The 22,263-nt window shown below is 39.3% G+C and overlaps 1 protein-coding gene across 14 annotated transcripts in view; it reads left to right on the top strand.

Moving 5' to 3' along the window:
* FOXP2 (forkhead box P2) overlaps positions 1-22,263 on the top strand; it is a 327,173-nt gene that overhangs the window by 54,350 nt on the left and 250,560 nt on the right. The gene's annotated exons all lie outside the window — the stretch shown is intronic.

Below are 22,263 nucleotides of genomic sequence, written 5' to 3'. Positions count from 1 at the left end.
CTCTCAACTAAGTGTTTAATAACGATGTAACATCAGCGGTATCGCATCAACATGTTTTGAGGCGTCAGCCTCTTCCTCAGGACATACCAGCCAGGAAGAGGCTGACGCCTCGAAACATGTTGATGCGATACCGCTGATGTTACATGCCGTGCCGTGTTGGAGGAGTGTATGTTATTTGCACTAGGCACCGGGACCAGTTGTGTATAAGCGTGGAGTGCCGGCTGATTTGGAGCAGTATATATATATATATATGTATATATGTATACTGTGTTTTTCTCTCTGTGCTATAAACTTTTTTTTGTGCCTTTGCATGCCAGTTATTGGAGACAGGTGGCTACTTTATATTTATACACATGCAGCAGAATGACAAGAGTGCATATACTCAGTTTGATGCAGAATGGGAATTTACCCATACTTCTTGTTCTCCTAAATTATACAATGTAAGTTGTCATCACACAGGACCAGATAACTGAATAGAGCTAAATGTGAAATTGACCGGTACAGTAATCCTGCCAAACTATTTGTTGTCTGAATACATGCAGGGACTGCAGGAAAAGAAGGCAAGAAAACAATACTGTAACTAGTGAAAGAACTAATCATTGTAGGGTATGTTATTACAAAGGAAACACTCTTGAATTTGTTTCTAAACATTTGTATACAGTATACAGATGTGTCCTCATACACCTACCCTCAGTATGCTGGGAAGGGATAGAAACATAGAATTTGACGGCAGATAAGAACCACTTTGCCCATCTAGTCTGCCCCTTTTTTTTATCCTTTAGGTAATCACAACCGTTTTTGAACCTTAATTCTTTGTAAGGATATTCATATGCCTATCCCAAGCATGTTTAAATTGCTCTACAGTCTTAGCCTCTACCACCTCTGATGGGAGACTATTCCACTTATCCACTACCCTTTCCGTGAAGTAATTTTTCCTTAAATTTCCCCTGAACCTCGCCCCCTCCAGTCTCAGTGTATGTCCTCGAGTTCTAATATTTCTCTTCCTTTGAAGAATGTTTCCCTCCTGAACTTTGTTAAGACCTTTGATATATTTGAAAGTTTCTATCATGACCCCCCTTTCTCTTCTCTCCTCCAAACTATACATGTTAAGATCTTTTAGCCTTTCCGGGTACGTTTTGTGATGTAGGCCATGCACCATTTTAGTTGCCCTTCTTTGTACACTCTCTAATGTATTTATATCCTTCTAGAGATTTGCTCTCCAGAACTGGACACAGTATTCCAGATGGGTCCGCACCAATGACCTATACAGTGGCATTATCACTTATTTTTTCCTACTACTGATTCCTCTCCCTATGCAACCAAGCATCTGACTTGCCTTTCTCATTGCTTTGTTGCATTGCTTTCCTGCCTTCAAGTCACTTGAAATAGTGACTCCTAAATCCCTTTCCTCCTCAGTAGTTTCCATTATAGTACCCTTGATACTATATTTAGCCTTTGGGTTTTTAAGACCTAAGTGCATGATTTTGCATTTTTTAGCATTAAACTGTAGTTGTCACGTTCTTGACCATTTCTCAAGCCTACCTAGGTCATCAATCATTTGTTTTACCCCTCCCGGTGTGTCTACCCTGTTGCATATCTTTGTATCATCTGCAAAAAGGCATACCTTCCCTTCAATACCATCTGCAATGTCACCAACAAAGATATTAAAGAGAACTGGACCAAGTACAGATCCCTGGGGTACTCCACTGGTAACATTTCCCTCCATAGATTGAACTCCATTAACTACAACTGTCTGTTTCCTATCCTGCAACCAGGTTCTTATCCATTTAACTGTTTTATAATCCACCCCCACGCTTTCAAGTTTATTTAGCAGTCTGCGATGTGGGACAGTGTCAAATGCCTTACTAAAGTCTAGATATGCTACATCTACACCTCCCCCTTGGTCTATTATTTTCATCACAGATGTTTGGCATACTGTAGCTGCGGCAATAGTGTGTGAGGACACATTCGTACCTTGAGAAAATTGTAAGCAATTAAGTACTGTAAATGTAAACAGCAGATTCAGAAATAGCTGATCTGGTATCCTAAACTCTCTATATATTATAGGACAGACAAATATACTGAATCCTATACTTCCATCCATGCTAGTTTGTTGTAGTAGTGAGAAAAATTATATTCTTATAGGGGAGATCCTCTTTCATATAACATAAATCTGTTTGTGCACGCCCTCCTGCAACTTTTCCAATATACATTGCTTTATCTTTGTAGCTGCCTTTTATGTCTCAACATGAGCAGGCAGAGTTCATTATTTTGTTGCCCTGGGATATGATACAAAGTTGCTGTCTAGATATAATTGTATCCAATGTAGAGAGTACAGCAATTGCAGGTTCCTGACAATGAAAATAAACAACTGTGCATCAACTTTGCATAATGATATAAGCACATAGCTGAAATGCTATGCCATTAGGATAGATCAAAGTATTTCATAAATGTTTCAGCAGGTAATGTGCAAAGTAGTAAATTTAAAGGTATACACCCCAGTAGTTGGCATCAGATAGAACAAACACATAATTCCTGAACTAAGTGAAAACAAATTTAGAATTAGTTTATACAAGTAAATGTATGTTCCTGTACAGTATAATGAGTTTACATTTAAAACATGATTTTCATACTAATGTACCTATGTCATTATCATCATCATCATCATCATCATCATTGTTTATTTGGAACAGGGGTATCTAAACTTGTTCTAGGAGTGCTATATATATATATATATATATATATATATATATATATATACAGCAAGGTAGTGGGCTGGCACTCTAGGAGGCTTTCTTAAGTATGCAAAAGACACAGTTTGAACTGTGTCTTTTGCATACTTAAGAAAGCCTCCTAGAGTGCCAGCCCACTACCTTGCTGTATACTGTTTCCAGAGGGCAGGGCACTGGAGCATTTAAATTTGTAAACAGTGTCAGAGTGCCGGACTTCTTCACTACATATATATATATATATATATATATATATATAGAGAGAGAGAGAGAGAGAGAATCCCAATAGAAGACAGCCAGATAAAGGCTTTTTTGCACATTTTGAATACATCTAGTTGATTCCTAAATCCCTGAGTGCCTTCTATTGGGATTCTACAAACTGGTACCAGAGGGCACTGGGGTATACTATAGCAGTTGGGATGAGTGCCGGCCCATACACAATAAATATATATATATATATATATATATATATATAGATTATTTTAATGATTTTAGACTTGTAATATGCCACACATCTGTGCCCAAAATTCAATTGCAACACAATAATGACTCCAGTTGATCATATACCATACATTAGTTTCCCAAATAGTTATGACACACAACAATGCCCTCAGTTAGTAATATGGCAAACAATAATGCCCCAAACTAGTAATATGTTACCATAATTCCCCCAGTTAAAATATGCCTCAATAATGCCCCCAGTTGATAACATGATATACAGTAATGTCCCATTTAACAATATGCCACACAGTAATAGCCCCAGTTAATAATATGCCAGATAGTAATGTCCCCAACTGCTCATATGCCACTGCCACACAATAATGCCCCAAATGCATATGACACACAGTAATGCCCAAAATGATAATAAGCCACACATCTGTACCCCAAATGTAAAATAAGTTACAAAGCAATGTTCCCAATGACGTATGCTTACCACATGTAAATACATGTGTATACCTTGGATAGATGCATATTGCATATTGTTTGCTTAAGAGTTCTGGAGTGCTGACTACAGAGCCAAGATGCAGTCTGAAATGGCCATAAATGCACAGGATTGTTTTCTATGGCAAAGCTTTAATAGTTGATGTGGCAATCTCTACAGAAATTACTAATAGTCCTACTGTACCAATTTTTGGTAATCTACAAAGTGTAATGAGAGAACAATGGCCCTCATTCTGAGTTGATCGCTCGCTAGCTACTTTTTGCAGCCGTGCAAACGCATAATCGCCCCCCATGGGAGAGTGTATTTTCGCTTTGCAAGTGTGCGATTGCATGTGAAGCCGAGCGGGACGAAACAGTTTTTTGCCGTTTCAGAGTAGGTCTGAACTTACTCAGCCCTTGTGATCACTTCAGCCTGTCCGGTCCCGGAATTGACGTCAGACACCCGCCCTGCAAACGCCTGGACACGCCTGTGCTTCCCTACCACTCCCAGAAAATGGTCAGTTGACGCCCATAAATGCCCTCTTTCTGTCAATCTCCTTGAGATCACCCGTGCGAATGGATTCGTCACTAGAAGCATTGCACAGCAACGATGCAGTTTGTACCCGTATGATGCGTGTGCACATTGCGGTGCATACGCATGCGCAGTAGTAAGCTAATTGCTGCGTTGCAAAAATCGGCAGCGTGTGGTCAACTCGGAATGACCCCCAATATCTTCCTTCCTTCCAATTGGCCTTCATACGAATGCAATGAAAATAAAATGATATAAGACAGGTTATACAGTAGTACTTATACAGTATGAATATGTTTATGGAGCTAGATGTAAGGAAACACTCAGTGATACACAACAGTATTAACAGGACCACCTCAATTTTTAGCTCACAGCTCGGAGAGAGATAAAGTACCAACCAATCAACTTCTAGCTCTCAGTTTTCAATCGCAGCCTGTAACATGGCAGGAGCTAATTGGTTGGTACTTGGGGCCACATTTATTACGAGTGATAAAGGTCTTATCACTCATTTTCTGTTGAAAATGCAGCTGCTGCTTTTTTATGAAAACAGACAGCACTGTTTATCAAATGACAGGCAGCAGCGCTAGTCATTTTTCTTGTGCCCATATAAAATATATGTGTTTGGTATTTAACAATGAGCAGTTTTTCTAATGTTCCTTGTGTTTATTGAAATACCCAGGGTCTTGCTGCTTTTATCTAGTGCTTGGAGCGCCCAGGTCCCGGCAGGGAGGCTGCGGCATTGGGTCCTTGCCTACAATGCACTGATTTAGCTCCTTCTCTGGCCCTTCCCTCCTGCACTCCACCCCTTTCTTCCTACTCTCAGCCTCCTAGTCTCCACCACCTCTCTCCAGCTCTCCGCCACTGCCTCCTGCTCTCTGCCCCTCCCTCCTGCTCTCTGGAGTCCACACTGAACCTCTTCACTCTCCAGCAGCCGGGAGGGCAGAAAAATACAGCTTGCTGCTTCATTAACACTGCCGCTCGCCAGCAAGCAGGTGAGTGTTAAGTACAAGGAGGAAAAACAAAAAAAATGGGTGGTGAGCTACAACGTTATATTGCACCCATTATAAAGCTTATTGTTAAATGGGTCCCATTATCTTTTTACACTTTTTCTTACTCCAAGATTTTATACATCTCCCCTATAGACTATTATGTACTTACCTACAATCCTGATCTACCCTATGGGAAACGGCAGGATTCGGGAGAGTTGCCCACTGACCTTGAAGTCTCCCAGCAATCCCAGGCGAGTAGGCAAGTATATGCTAATAATCTTGGTTTAAATTCACAAAACATATTGTTTCTATATAATGTAATGAAATACTGTAAGTGTATATAAAATCATAAACATAAATATAGCAATTTCTTGATTACATTCCAACAACAAATTAACGAATCTCAAACTATTGATTTTTGGGTTTGACTGGCACATTAGGTAAACAAACTTTTCATCTTGCTGCCAGTATGAAAACAGCTAAAGCTAGTCGCTTTTGAGCTGCTGATAAACATTTACCTAAAAGATTGGCATTTATTATTCTCAGATAGATATTGTTGGCTGTATGGCTAAACAGGGAATAACCGTAGACTTGCCTTGAGTTTAAATTAGCATGCTTGGAAGAGTTGCCCATCTGTCCAAGAATCAAGATTTTTCAGGACCTCTCATGCTACCATAACAATAAAAATGTAGATTAGCTTCCACGGTTTTGAAAATAAATTTATGATGTTATATCTTTGTCCAAAGCTATAATTTTTGCAAAAGACATTCATATGGCAAATTGTACTTGGCAAGTCATCATTAACTATCATCCAACCGTAGATAATCTTTTTTGTGCTTTCCTAAAGTATATTTGTTTAACAACAGCTTCCATTAACTAAAGCACTAAAATGAATCTTTGTGTTGTAAAGTTAAATTACATGCTATAGAATACAAAATGTTATACACGGTAGAAATTATCTAGCTATTATGTATAGAAACTTTCTGTTCTCTTTTGTATTTATTGTAACTTCAGCTAAACAAATGACACAATCTGACACTTATTTCAGTTTTGCTGTTTGAAATACAATAACTGCTTTAAAACCATAGGTGGTTTCATTTATTAAAATATAGATAAATGCCGGTATGTACCTAGAAATGCGATTAAAAACGTAAAAGACAGCTTTCCCAATGAGAGCTGTTCATTATGATAAAAGGACTTCTGGGTTTAAGACCCAGGAGCCCTACTGCACATGCACAGAGTGCCATGGCCTCTGCAGAGGGTGCTGGTAGGGATCTGATTGGATCCCTCACAGGGGAAATTATGAAAAGAAGCCCAGAGGCTTTTTTGGGGCAATGGCACAAAAATATTGTTACTCACCGGCTCCAAGCTCCGGAAGGCATCACATACATATTGAAATGTGGCCAAAACTCTGAAAACATAATTTTATGTTAGTACAGCCCACCCATGGGGAGATAAATTCTACAATACGTATATACTATTGCTCAGCACATACAGTACATGCCTCCATATAACATTACATACTTGCTAGCATGAGCTCCACTATCTCTGCTTTTCTCAGTTTGGTAACCAGATCATGTGGATTATGCTTGCTTTGCTGGTACCTCGTGTTAAATCTTAAGTGGAAAGAGAAAATTTGACATCATCAACATGACTTTGTATACCTGTTGACTGTACCTAATTTCCAAGGACAATACAATTAATTATGAAATTAGCTCAATTTCTGGTGTATGGTCTAATTCAAAGGTGTGTGTGTGTGTGTGTGTGTGTGTGTGTGTGTGTGTGTGTGTGTGTGTGTGTGTGTGGGGAGGGAGGTGTTTTGCTGACACTATTTGCAAGGATGCATTTCATTATTTGCATTATCCAAGCCAACCATACCCACTTCATAAGAAAGAGAAGTGGGATCCAGGAGTATAGCCTACTCATCCATTTGATCAGGGGGACTCCGTGAAATCCACGATTTTCCTGGATAATGGAGAGTAGCAAGTATGTGTTAAATGACATTATGAGCATGTTCATTGAACATGTAATATTAAAGGTTTTAATATTTACTTTGATAATTCTGCTTTTGTCTTTCAATACTTATGATGTGTATAGTTATATGTGGCTCTGTATTAACCTAGTTTTGTTTTTATTTTAAGATGTAAAAAAATGAAATCATAAGCAACAAAGCACTATAAATCTTTAATATTAGAAAATGTTAATATTAGAGGAATTTTACGCTTGACAGTCAATCATTTTGAAATCTGCTGTCTGCTCTTTCTGTAAAACCACCCTCAATAGATCTAGGACATTTGTTCTGAGAGTTGTCTGTCAACCACAATGCAAGTCTGTTATATTACAAGACAATAAGATAGAACTATGGCATACCGGATGCTTTGCAATTATACAGAAAGTACTGCATACATTACTTACAGTTTAGGCGTCATTGTGCCAGTATATGAAGCGCTTTCATTAGCTCTGCATACTACAAAGCACACAGACTTTCCTGTCTATGTTGCCATCTGAAAGATTTAACCAACATGAGACCCAATTCTATATACATTTATATACATAAGACAATACATACAAGTGATGGAACAGAAAATCACTTTTGCCAGGAGACAATTAGAAATCAACAACGTCGTGCTCAACTACCTATATTTTGCTAATTGCCTTTAGTTTTTATATTTAATTATTAGGTTTGGTATTGTATTTCTATTATTTTCACTGTAATACACACACACATATATATATATATATATATATATAGTTACATAGTTACATAGCTTGTGAGGTTGAAAACAGACAATCCGTCCATTGAGTTCAACCTATTTTTGTTCTCCTAGTCTGTATTATTTTCTATTTTCATAAGTAATTTTATCTGTTGATAAAGTCGGCCGTTGTGTTGTATTTCCTCATTTTATTATAACTATGGTACATGATCTATCCACAATAACCCTGTATATCCTTATCCATTAGGAATTTACGTAATTTATGTAGGCCATTCTTAAAATTTTTGACCGAGCCTGCCATTACTACTTTCTCAGACAGGGAATTTAAAACTTGTATTGTCCTTACTGTGAAAAAACCTTTCCGCCTCTGTGTGCGGCATCTCCTCTCCTCTAACCTAAGTGGGTGTCCACGTGTTTTCTGTGCTGGTCTTAACAAAAACAGATCCCTCGAAAGCTCTGTGTATTATCCCCTTAAATATTTATAAATGTTGATCATGTCCCCTCTTAATCTCCTCTTTTCTAGTGTGAACATGTCATGCCTTGCAAGTCTTTCCTGGTATTCCAGCGTCTCCATCCCCTTAATTAGTTTGGTCACCCGCTTCTGAACCTTTTCTAGTTCCAGGATATCCTGTTTTAGTAGGGTACCCAAAATTGGGCTCAGTATTCCATATGGGGCCTCACTAGTGCTTTATATAATGGGAGTATAACACTCTCATCCCTTGCATCAATTCCCCTCTTTATGCATGCTAGTACCTTGTTTGTCTTTTTTGCCACTATCCTACATTGGGTGCTGCTGCTAACTTTGTTATCTATATGAACACCTAAATCTTTTCCCCCTATAATCACCCCATTAAGTATGTAAGTGTTATTTCTGTTCTTGCTACCAAGGTGCATTACCTTATACTTGTCTGTATTAAACCTCATTCTACATTGTGCTGCCCATGATTCCAGTTTAAATAAATTGTTCTGGAGAGACTCAGTGTCTCTCTCCGAATTTATAACCTTACATAGTTTGGTATCGTCTGCAAAAATTTACACCATGCTCTCTAGATCTTCCGCTAGATCGTTAATGAAAATGTTGAACAATAGCGGTCTGAGAACAGACCCTTGTGGCACACCACTTAGAACTTTAGTCCAATTTGAAAAAGTTCCATTTACCACAACATGCTGCTCCCTATTATCTAACCAGTTACTAACCCAAGTGCATATTGAGCTCCCTAGCCCTAGTTCATGTAATTTATAGATAAGTCTCATGTGTGGTACTGTGTCGAAAGCTTTAGCAAAGTCTAAAAAGATTACATCCACCGCCTTACCCTGATCAAGGTTCGCACTAACTGTTTCATAAAAGCCTAGTAAGTTTGTTTGACATGATCTATCCGTCACAAATCCGTGTTAGTTCTTAATAATAATCTTTTTGGCTTCAAGGATCTTCTGTACACTATTCCTCAGAATGCTTTCTAGGACTTTCCCCACAATAGATTTAAGACTAACTGGTCTATAATTGTCTCTGGTTGCTAGAGAGAACTATCTCCTCTGGCACCATCATTTCCTTACTAATATCCACAGAATCTATGTCCAATCAGGTGAACTTGTTGGGGTTTGGTAGTTCAGAGATGTCATGCCTCCCCCTCTTTTTCTTCCTCCTAACTGTGACCCAGCTGGCTACCTGGTCACCCTCATCTACCAGTGACCCTTCCTGCAAATCCTCCCTCAGATGCGTGATGGTTTGCTCTAGATCAGTTACCTGGGCTTCCAGGGCAACTGTGGGCACACACCTCGTGCCGATGTATTCACACTGGGATGGTTGCTCCAGGTGCGCATACATCTTGCACAACATGCACTGAGTGAGATCTTCAATCACGGCCCCTCCTATTTTTTTAATGAAACGCTAACTCCCTGTTACCTTTAACTAAACAATACAAACTATACTACACAATACAGTACTATAGCCTAGCTGTGAAGAAAAAAAACAATAATCACTACAGTACAATAACAATTACAGAATAGTAATTGGTAATTCAAATCAAGGATAGGGGGAGAGAGAAAAGAAGAAAAACACTTATGTGCTATACAATACACAATAAATGAAAAACAGTGATATAAAGTTGGTAGTCTGATACTTATCTGTGGGGGCCCTCTCCTGCGGCACCTCTTTACCTCCTCCTATCGGTGAGTCTACTGTCCTGCTCAGTCAGCACCTCCGTTTCCTGCTGTGTCTCCTCCGTGTATGTGTATATATATATATAGATAGATATATATATATATATATATATATATATACACATATATATATATTGCAAAATGTTGATTACGTCTCTGCAACTAGACATGATGTGTAGAGTTTGTATACGCATGCGCCTATCTATGATAGGTGCAGGGTCCACACTGTACTCTTTCAAAATACTTTCCACTCCATTGGTGCCACAGATACCACCATGAACATGACATAAGTGCTATGCTTCCAGTAGACTCTTACAAGTGTCATAGTCTACTGTGGAAATGCCAGGGAGGGAGAGGGGGTCCTGCACAGAAGTAGCACAAGGGCCCTCCCCTCCCCCGCTCTCCCTCTCTGTATATAATATTTATCCATCCTATTTAAAGTTTACTATGAAATCTTTGAGTTTGACTAATTCAATGAAACAAATGACAGTCAGCCAATTAAACATAGCCAGTGGATAAAATATGGATTAAATGTTTGAGAACGTTTTTTGAAAGAGCTTTAGCCATACAGATGTGTCCACATCATCTAGCCATCATGCACGTTAAATAGCCCTTCTAGTCATGCCAGGCCGTGGCATGACTCGGTAGCTCCAGGTATCTTTACATGTGACTTTTAACATTAAAATGTGTCTTTGCAAAATTATGCGAATAGGACGCACAAGTAGCTTATGCTGATAAAATGATATGCGGTATGCCTACATTCTGTGTATGACTGCGGCTGTATCTGCATACGAAATGCTATGTTACAGTGTTATCCTATATCTGCATCCTAGAAAACACTGTAACATAGCATTTTCGTTTGTATATACACCCGCAGACTAACAGAGAATATAGGCATGCCACATATCATTTGAATCAGCAGTCTGCTTGTGCATCCTGTTCACATATTGATGCAAATAAGATGCATTTTTTAGCAAAAAAAGATGCCTGACGCTAACAGAGTTGCACAGGGCCTGTCCACTCACTCACGCCAGGCATCTCCTATTACGTTGCGTATTGAGGGAAGATGTATGAGGACACATCTGTCTGTATTAGGATACAGCTGTGGATATATACTACAGATTCTTTTTTGTTTAATGCATAGGACTATGACAGAATGATGACATTGTGTTGATATATTGTGGTTCAATGTTAGAGCCCCAGGTTTAAACCAATGGCACTGAGATTGTCAATTGCACCTTGGTGTCAGCTCCAAGGCATTTTTTCTGTTGGGCCTAAGAAACTAAATATTATTAGTTATATTGAGCAGAAATCAATGAACTTATATTAAATCAATTTTCTTTTATAAGGCTGAGAGCAGGCACATGATAGTTACTTCATCAGCACTGCAATATATACACTGTATGCACTACGGTACATTTTTGTAAAAAGGTTTTTCTATAATTATTCTAAATGTATTAAACTAGACCAGTTACCTTGTCTTACAGTTGAACTCTGGTACCCAGTGTCTACTGGTGGCAGAGAAAAGTGATGGGGACATTTGTTTGTATAATGCTCATCATGACAGATAGACCCAAAATAGGTAAAGATACTGAAAGAAAAAAGTGATTCTTTAAATACAAACTAATACATAGATTGTTGACCTCCCTTATCACTGAAGTGTCAATTTCCTACATATTTGTCATGGCTCCCGCAGTCATACAGCAGAGGCAGAATGGTATAGGATAGATGGCAGATTAGCATATCCAATAAATCTCTGTGTCTGAATATGCATGTATATATATATATATATATATATATATATATCCATTACAAAACTGTTTATCATTGTTGTTAATCCACAACTCTTTGTGTTATTGATCAGTAACATCAATAACATCAATTTGTGTTTCTTGAAATGGAAGTAGCAGGCATGAATAAATACACACTCTTTGGTAATGGTAATGCTACTTAAAGAACATCATTTGGTATACCTTCCTATCTGAGGTAAAACCTGAATGTATTTGAAGAGCAATAGTGAACATGTTCTAGAACAGTTTTTTGTTGTTGACTCTATGTAGCTTTGTATAAATGTGTGAAAAGGCTCTTGCGTTTTGCATCATCTCTCCTTTCATTCTATCGTACATATAAATGCATGTTACTGTTGAGAACAAACCGTTGCTGAATGAGCTGTACAGTGATAAATTTTTCTTGTTAGGAGAAATTACATTCACTAACTTGAGCTACTTCAGCATGAAATTGGAAACGAATCATTTTGTCTTAATTTACATTCTTGATTCAATGGAGATGTGAAGTACTGGAAAGAGAAAAAAACATTGCAACTGTCGGTGCGGTACAAATAAGTGCATTACATATATAGAGGGCCATATAGTAAACTCTATAGATATTCTGTGAATAAACTGAAATATTGCTAGGTATATATTATGAATTTTGATTGATATATTTGATACATATACCTGTATATATTTATATATATTGCAATTGTTAGAGAAGTTGCATGGCCAAATGACTTCAATACTTGAAACAGAGTCTAGCACTTACAAGACTTTAAAAACACACACACACACACACACACACACACACACACGCACGCACGCACAAACACACACACACACACACACACACACTATATATATATAAATAGAAACATCACTAAATTTCATAAGTAAGATCTGAAAAGGTCACTGAATTAATAGCAATTCATAGTGTATAGTAGTTTAGTAGATATTTGAACCATTATAATGTTTTATTTTTGTGCATTTGTCATTTTTTTTGCTCTGTCTTTCACCTAAGTCCCATATTTTACCTTAATCAAAATCACAGGTCTAGTGCCATGGTTCACTAGCCATAGAATCCGCTATTTGCTTTGCATAAATTACATGAAAACACAGTGATTGATAGATGTTACATGTCAGAATGGAAGATAACTGTATCTTCTTCACTTTAGTAAAAGGTCATACACACAGCATAATAGAAAAATCATAAATAACTTGTAGAAATCCCATAGAATATGTGCTTTCTCATGACCAGTAAAACCATTGGGTTTTTACCCATTTATTTTACTGTTTTCTATACAACCACAAATGTGGCCCTTATGAAAGTGTAGCGTGCTTTATGTGGTTTTAAGTTTAAGTTGTTAAGCCCACTAAGGGCTGATTTTCATAGTTATTCATAGTACTGTAGGGAGTCCTTTTTTAAATGATAAAGAAGCAGGTATTCACCTAATGTTACAAGTTGATACAAGATTTATTGTGGCTTCTGTTCTCTGTGGTAGTGTGCAGATAGCCAAATACTTATTTTATATATTACTGAAATGAATTCTTGCAGTTTCTGGGAATAGTTACTGTATAAGGAGAGTATTCAATTGTCCCTGGTAAATTTTTATACAAAAAAAAGTTTATTATCGTGATTTTTGCCCGATGTTTCACTTCAGGTTATTCCATTATACCCCCGTTTTTTTGTGTGCAAAAAATACCTTGTTTTTGTGTGAAAACACATACTGTAGGTTCCGAGATAAGTTCACAGACCTACCTGTATAAAAAAAAAACAAAAAAACAGGGCTGATAAGTCTGGTTATTGTAGATTTTGCTTTACCTGCCTCTAGCAGGCGAAACAAAATTCCCAATAATTGCCGGCATTGGGGACAATTGTATAGCCCTGAGCAAGTCAATAAGCCATGGTAAATTACAGCAGCTAATTGAATACCGGCGTATGAATGAAACATTACACCAAAAGAAAATTGGCACTACTGCATACCCTTTGCTTACCTTTGCACTATTGGAATGGCTACTATTACAGTGGAGTTGGAGTTGCCCAGAAACCTTTTTACAGAAAATAATTGATTATGTTAATCAATAAAGGATTTATTGAAAAATATACATATTACTGAATGAGGTTTATGATTACAAGGGCCTAGTAATATAGAATGAAAACTGCTTAACTAATCTCGTAATACCTCCCAGGTGCTGAAATGAGGGGTTAATCTAGACAAGAAACACCAGCGGGGACACCAATGCGTATCAGTAACCAGACCTGAGCGCTATTTGGTAATAGAAAATACAGAGATCTTAGTTTTATATATATTTGCAAAGGTATGGTTAAGCCTCCAGGCCAACTTCACAGCATCTCTGATACTGGATGTCCCTATACTACACTTAAGTCCGGGTTGCTGAACCCCCCAAAAGCCAGTGGAGGCCAGCCAACCTATGGCAGCATACCAGTGAAAGACCAAGGCGTTAGTTAGTTTTAATAAGTAAATCCTGCATTTGCCTCTGATATGGATGACAAATTGGACAAGAGATTAAATATTTATTACTAATGTCCAAGAGACTCCCAAACATAGGGATGTTTTCTGTACAGTAGACAAGCACACATCTGCAGTGAAGTGGGAGGGGTAATTTATGATGAAAGCTGGTTCAGCAATTAGAGGACCTGTATTATCATTGTTTTCTTTCTTTGTTTTCCTAACCATGTTATTAGCAGTAGCTTTTACCAGTGACTGTCTATGCATAGTTCAGTGTACAAGCAACAGGGGTACATAATGTATTTTTGTTCACTTTTATGACAAAACATAGAAACATTGCGGAAATACTCCTATATTTGTATATTTCTAATTACAAATACAGTTGTGGTGGGTGCCACCTTTTAAAAATATCCACTGAAACTTGAAATATCGTTTCATGCAGCATAGGTGCTTCAGACACGGGGTAATTCGGAGTTGATCGCAGCAGGAACTTTGTTAGCAGTTGGGCAAAACCATGTGCAGTGCAGGTGGGGCAGATGTAACATGTGCAGAGAGAGTTAGATTTGGGTGGGTTATTTTGTTTCTGTGCAGGGTAAATACTGGCTGCTTTATTTTTACACTGCAATTTAGATTGCAGATTGAACACACCACACCCAAATCTAACTCTCTCTGCACATGTTAAATCTGCCTCCCTGCAGTGCACATGGTTTTGCCCAATTGCTAACTTATTTGCTGCTGCGATCAACTCGGAATTACACCCACATTTCCTTCCTTCCCTCTCAAAAGTTTATAGATTCCTAGAAGACTCCAGTGGTGGCAAATGAGAAAACACTATGTGAGAAATGTAGTAGGCTGCGAGTTGCAGGCGTCAGCGAGATCCCAGCAAGTCTGCCCAACCTTGTTTTGCATTTTACTCTGTTGTAGCTTAAAAAAACAGACAGACTCACCAGAATCTCGCTGATGCCTGCATCTGGCAGGTTATTACATTTCCCCAATTTGCTAGATTACATGCTATGTCACTTGTGACATGGATATTTGCAAGTAGAGTTCCAACTAGTATTCATTGTCTAGCAGTGTCAAGTACACAAGTACAGTATTGTAATACGTGATCAAACCCAAAGTACCTTGTGCTTTCATGTCTTGTCACTGAGGTATAGCAGCGGGATGCGGTTACGTGACCGCCAGTCACTATACCGATGCCGGGATCTCGAACTGTTACCAGCCCGACAGTCGGCATGGTGACCAACAGGGACTATTCTCGTGGATGTCCACGACACCCATAGAGTGGGAATAGAACCAGTGACGAGCGCAGCGAGCCACCGTGCTCACTGCAGTTGCCCCCTCCCTCCCGCCAGCCAACTAACTACTGGAATCCTGGCATCGGTATGGTGACCGGCTGTCTCCTAAACCCAACCCATACAGCTTTATCTGCATGTTCACTTTTGTGTAATTCTGTTGTCACTTGAGTTGGGTGTGGTATGGAAGGTAGATAGTAACTAGGTCGACAGTGTCTAGGTCGACAACTATTGGTCGACAGTAAGTAGGTTGACGGGGTCTTTAGGTCGACAGATCAAAAGGTCGACATGAGTTTTTTATGTTTTTTTTGGTGTCTTTTTCTTCGTAGAGTGACCAGGAACCCCAATTAGTGCACGGTGTCCCCTCGCATGACTCGCTTCACTCGCCATGCTTCGGGCAAGGTGCCTTGCTCCGCTACCGCTTCACTCGGCACAGGTTACTTTTCCCAATTGTAGTCCACGTGGATCGTTAAGTATGAAAAGGTTAAAAAAAAGAAAAAAATCATGAAAAACTCATGTCTACCTTTTGACCTGTCGACGTAGAACATGTCGGCTTAGAGACCCTGTCGACCTAGAAACCCTGTCGACCTAGTTACTGTCGACCAATAGTGGTCGACCTAGATCATGTCGACCTAGTTACTGTCGACCTAGAGACCGGATCCCACTTGAGTTATATGCACATAAAAATATTCATCATATTAAAATTCAGCCATTAAATGCAAATGTTTGAAATGAATAAATAATGGTAAATGAAAAGGGCTGTTGCTTTTGTCAAGCTATATGCAGGAAAATTGTGCATTTTATTATCATCTGTATTTTTTTTCTTCTTCTTTAAAGTGTACATAATAAGATGCCCTCTCTGATTTGTTGAGGCTTATTCATGAGTGGCTAAAATATAACACTTTGCTCTCCATAGATTAACATTAAAAGGTTCCTTATTTTTGCTTAGATGAGAGAAATAAAAATGTTTGATAAATGTACCCAAGGGTGCTAAACTTAGAATAAAAGTACTACATATTTGCTGAAGAGTGTTTGGCTGCACTTATTAAATTTAGATGCTGAAAATTCTAAACCAATGGACAGCATGGTAGCGTGAGGGATACCATAGCATAGCTATTTTACATAGCTGGAGTCATGGCTGCCAGAGTACAACAATGAAGTAAGCAGGGGACAGGGCCGCTTCTCCACCATTAAGCAGCTTTAGGCGGCTGCTTAGGGGCGCCGACCACCAGAGGGCACCACTGAATTCATCCAGCAAAAAACGGAAGGAACTCTCTGTATGTGGGTCAGTAATGAACTTACAGATGGCGGAATTGAACACCATAAGAGCATACAAATATATGTATGCCTGTGAGTATATACAGTATGCATCTATACACATACAATTAAAGAATTCATTCAGAATGCTGATGCCAGAATCCCAACAATTGGCATCCTGAATTATAGTATGCTGGGCAGGGTTAGGGTTAGGCTGCGGGGAGGGAGGGCTAGTGTAAGTGGTAAGGTTAATTAATTTCATTCAAAATGTCTGTATTATGGTGGTCAGGATGCCACTGTCGGTATTTTCACTGTGGCATCCCGTACCCAACCAAAATTAAATATATCCACCAGACCCCATACACAGTATATGAAGAATAGACAGCACTCAAGGACTTTAAAAGTAAATTATACTGTGAACAAAGTAAAACATTTTTGCAGGTTATGGGGCACTAGACTGAAGCTTTGCCTGGGGTGCAGAGAAACCTTGCACCGACACTGGCAGGGGAGTAGTTTTCTGAGTACCAAGAAAGCCCATCCACCAAACTGATTTTTTTTGTTTTGAGACGGAGATAGCTTTATCTCCATATCTTCAACGTCAGCAGCCTGTGAGAGGTCGACAGCATGTCAGCCAGAAAGCTTTGATCGTCTCTCTGTTCATGGCATTCATACCCACAAGATACTACCATCCGGATACCATTCTCCACTCTCCTCCCATCTCCTCTTCTCAGTCCTGGTGATGGCTCCCTGAGCTATCTCTCCCCCATCTATCTCTTGGTGTTTTTCTCCCTTTCACTCTCCTGCCTCTCCAGTCTGATCATCAGTCTCTTCTGCCCCTCTGTTTTTTTTGCTCTTTTGCCCCACTCTGTCTCTCTTATGTTTACTGTACCTATCCTCGAACTGGTCAAGCCCCCAGTAGCCATCAGCAGACTGTAATAAGGCTAGTACACACTACTGCTAATTCATGCCAAAATGCTTGCTAGGTGTTCCAGCAGCTGTTGATGGCAGATCGGTGGTATGCGTGTACAGTGTGCATGGTTGGTACAATGCGCATACTGTTCTTTGTGATAATTATGAGCTTTTAGGTTGTTTTCTGAAGTTATCAATGGTTTACTTTATATAAAATCATATAAAATGCATGCGCAGTGGGAGTCTATCTTTTATGATAGATATAACTCATCAACTGTCATATCATACTGTTAGAGTGTATGGACAAATGGTAGAGATGGAGTGAGAGTGGTTAAGGATAACTGGGTTGCAGCTCAGATTTTCGACTAGGGGCCTTTAGCTATATCTATATTGCTCAGGGTGGTATTCAATTAACCGTGGACTAATTTGTCTGTCGAGGCAATTCAATTATAGCCCGCTATAAGCGTGCATGAGGCACTTAATGTGGATTTTTGTTTGAACCTAAGGGAGGCTTGTTCAGAAATCTGCGGCAAGTGCCCTTATCGTGGGTGCCAAGAATGTGTTAACCTATAGCTCTAGGTACTTATCCCAGATGGGTTTATGTGCGTTAGTGGAATATTTATTGTGCAAGAAAAAGGGGCTGTAAGTGAATGGCCTCGGGTGTAAAAGTCCAAGGCTACCACCCTTTTTTCTGTGCAGTACATTACTGCAGCTTATTGAATCCGGCCTTTATATACAGTAGATACTTCATGAAAATATTGTTATGTCTCATGGAATTAATGTACATATATCATGTATTTGATTTTCTCTTCAACCAAAATAAATAAGTAATTTGTTAATTTTATGAAACATCTAAACTGAAAACAAATTAGGCTTCAATTAGTGGAAATCATGTATCTATGTTTGTTTTGTTGCAGTCACTTTGGGAATGTGTGTCATTATTTTGTTGGCCATCTGCCTGACCTTCTCAAGATCGGTAGGAGTAATGATGATCTAATTTTGTCAGCAGTTGTTATAGATTTGGTATGGGAAATACTACAGTAATAATTTATGCATATGCAAACTTCAAGTAATGTCTTAGAAAATATCCCTTTTAAGCACTATAGTCTAAATATGACAAAATAGGTTAAAGGGGTTACATGAGCTTGAAAACAGAGGGTGGGTGTTGTGTGCTATTTTATTGTAATTTAAATTCTGTATTGTTAAATGAGAATCCACATTTAAGGGTCACTCACATACAGGTATACAAGTATAGTCAAGTGTTTTGAATGTTCTTATACATGTTTGATACATGGCCTGTTTTCACAAATGCTGTACCAGGACTTGTTTACCTTTTTCATCATTGTCTGTCACTTACTATTTTGTACAAAATAAACTGGTATGAATATATAGAGTTACAGTATAGTGACTGAGGGCATGATTCTGATTTGGGAATAAAGACAGAGCAAGTAATTGCACCTGGGCATACCCTGTTGCCATGCAAGGGGTGCAAATCCATACATTTTATTGCATGCAGGGTAAATATTGTCTCCTTTTGCATATAGCCCACAAACACTGTACTGTTTTATTTTTATTAAGGTACACCACCGATTTTCCGGCATCCTCGGTTCCAGTGCCGTACCGGATTATCGATTTTGCCGGATTAATGGTGGAAACTAATTTTGCACCTTCAGAACATTTCTAAAGCAATAAATAGTAAAATATATGCTATAGTATAATATTAATTAATGAATAAACACAGTAGTGTATGCAAAACTGTTTATAAGTGAAACAGGTATCAGGCTCAGGCTGTGTGTTCCGCCCATGTGCGGTACTTGCTGTGACCTTGGACGCCATAACAGCCCCACTGATGCTTGCTGTGTCACCTGCAGTGTCCTTGGAAGCTGTACCCACTGACACTTGCGTGTATTGCGTGTTACGCCCATGCGCAGAAAATGTTCCGGATTATAGGATGTCCCTAACCCCCTTTAATCCGGACAAATCAAAATTGTCCGGATTAAAAGAGGTTCCAGATCATCGGTTGCCGGAAAATCGGTGGTGTACCTGTACTGCAATATAGATCAGAGTTTGGACATACCCCTCTCAAATCTAAATCTGTTCACATTTTAAATCTGCCCCACCTACAGTGCAACATGGTTTTGCTAAGGCACACAGGGGGTAATTCAGAGTTGATTGTAGATGTGCTAAATTTAGGACAACTACGATCATTTACTCTGACATGCAGGGGGACGCCCAGCACAAAGCTAGTCCACCCGCATGTCAGGCCCTACACCCACTCCCCGCACAAGTATAAATGCATTGCACAGCGGCGATGCTTTTATACTTGACAAATAGCTCCCTACCTGCGCAGCTCCTGCACACTGACAGGGAGCTACTTGTTGCATCCCGGGTCGTAGTGGCTGAGTGTGACATCACTCAGCCGCTGCAGCCCACGCGGTCCGGGCACGCCTGCGTTGCCTGGACCGCGCCCCCAAAATGGCGGGAAATGCAGCTGGCCCGCCGTCTCCCGCCCAGTGAACGCCTCTGCCTGTCAATCAGGGCTGAGGTGCTGATAGAATATCTAGTATGCACATGCACAGTTCAGACCTGATCGCCCGCTGTGCAAAAATGCACAGCAGCGATCAGGTCTGAATTAGCACCTAAGTCACTTGGTCTTTTTACTTTATTCCCAAATCAAAATCAGGATCTGCAACATGTATAACATTTGTCAAAATGTACATGTACACTAAGACCATAGCAGCCAGATATTTGCTTTCATTGTATAACATGGGTAAAATATCACTCATTGTAGCCCATTTTCAATGAGTTTTAACTATTTAAAACTCATTGCGTATGATAAATGGTGCTCCAGCCAATCAGCTACTTTCATTTTTCAAACAAATTATAGGAGCTGATTAGTTGGAGCACCATTTTATACCCAACAACTTTTAAACAGCTAAAACTAATTGATAAATGGGCCCCATTGTTTGAAATGATATTGATACGATTTGCCCTTGAAGTGTGCCTATTCACATAAATCCTATAGATTATAAACTTTTGAGCAGGGCCCTCTTACCTCTTTGTCTGTCTCTTATTAGCCAGTCTTGATTTATTATGCTTTTGTTCCCAATTGCACAGAGCAATGGAATATGCTGATGCTATATAAGTAAATGTTCACAAATAAATCAGTTAGGTTGGGATTATGGGGGTAATTCCAAGTTGATCGCAGCAGGATTTTTGATAGCAATTGGGCAAAACCATGTGCACTGCAGGGGAGGCAGATATAACATGTGCAGAAAGAGTTAGATTTGGGTGGGGTGTGTTCAATCTGCAATCTAATTTGCAGTGTAAAAATAAAGCAGCCAGTATTTACCCTGCACAGAAACAAAATAACCCACCCAAATCTAACTCTTTCTGCACATGTTATATCTGCCTCCCCTGCAGTGCACATGGTTTTGCCCAATTGCTATCAAAAATCCTGCTGCGATCAACATGGAATTACCCCCTATGTCACGTGAAAAATATATTATGATAAAACAATACATTTTGTCATATTATTTGAGTTTTAGTGATCTTCTCATTGGTATATTTTCCACATGTTAGAACTTTAGGGCTAATGCCAAATTGGATGTAAATACAAGGTGTAAAAGACACTCCTCCAACAGGCATTTGTTTGCTTATGTCCAGGTCTGTACGGGACGCATTTGCATGTACATACCATCTCTGAACGTTGCCTTTTGTGAGAACCCCTCAAAGCAGTGTCCACAGTTTCTGTGGATAATAATTTGCAGTTCCAGATAGTAATGGCTCTGGTAAAAATGGGATCTGTGTACATAAGCCTTGGAGAGAGATAAAGTGGACAGAGATAAAGTACCAGCCAATCAGCTCCTTACTGCCATGTTACAGGCTGTATTTGAAATTTGACAGTTACTGTAGGAACTGATTGGTTGGTATTTTATCTCTGTCCACTTAATCTCTGTCCAAGCCTTAGTACATAAATACCATTTTTACCAGAGACATTACTGCAATCCCAGAGGAAGGAAACACCTCCCAATAGGACCGCTCGGTGTGTCTGTGACTGACAGGAAGTCACTGCAGTCAAAATGGTGCCAGTGCAGTCACAGACTGCATTTAGCTTCACTGGCACTGAGCTGGGTGGTTGACTTTACCCTGGGTGGGGGGCTGCAGACCTGCATTCCATAGGTAAAATCTGCCACTGGTCTCCTATCTTTCATGTGGAATTGTCCACTGTAATAACATCTGTAATATTTAGCGACTCTGAAATGCTTCCAACACTCCTCCTTTGCATATGTTGCCATGCCCTACACTGCAAACACAACACCTCATTCAGGAATGGAAGCAGTATCAGATTCTCCTAGGATGCTATGTATGCAATTGAGTGGTAGTGTAGATGACATAATCGTTACTCCCCCTGTGTGATCCACTCCTTTGCTGAGCTCTGCTCCTGCTTTGGTGTGGGTGGGTGTTGCGGACAGTTAACTCTGTTATCTGCTGTGTCTGAGATGTTGTACAGTGAG

The sequence above is a fragment of the Pseudophryne corroboree genome, chromosome 6 (genome assembly GCF_028390025.1).
Source record: "Pseudophryne corroboree isolate aPseCor3 chromosome 6, aPseCor3.hap2, whole genome shotgun sequence".
Taxonomy (NCBI): Eukaryota; Metazoa; Chordata; class Amphibia; order Anura; family Myobatrachidae; genus Pseudophryne; species Pseudophryne corroboree.
Note: the sequence above shows the minus strand (reverse complement) of the source record. Positions and strands in the feature narration are given on the sequence as shown.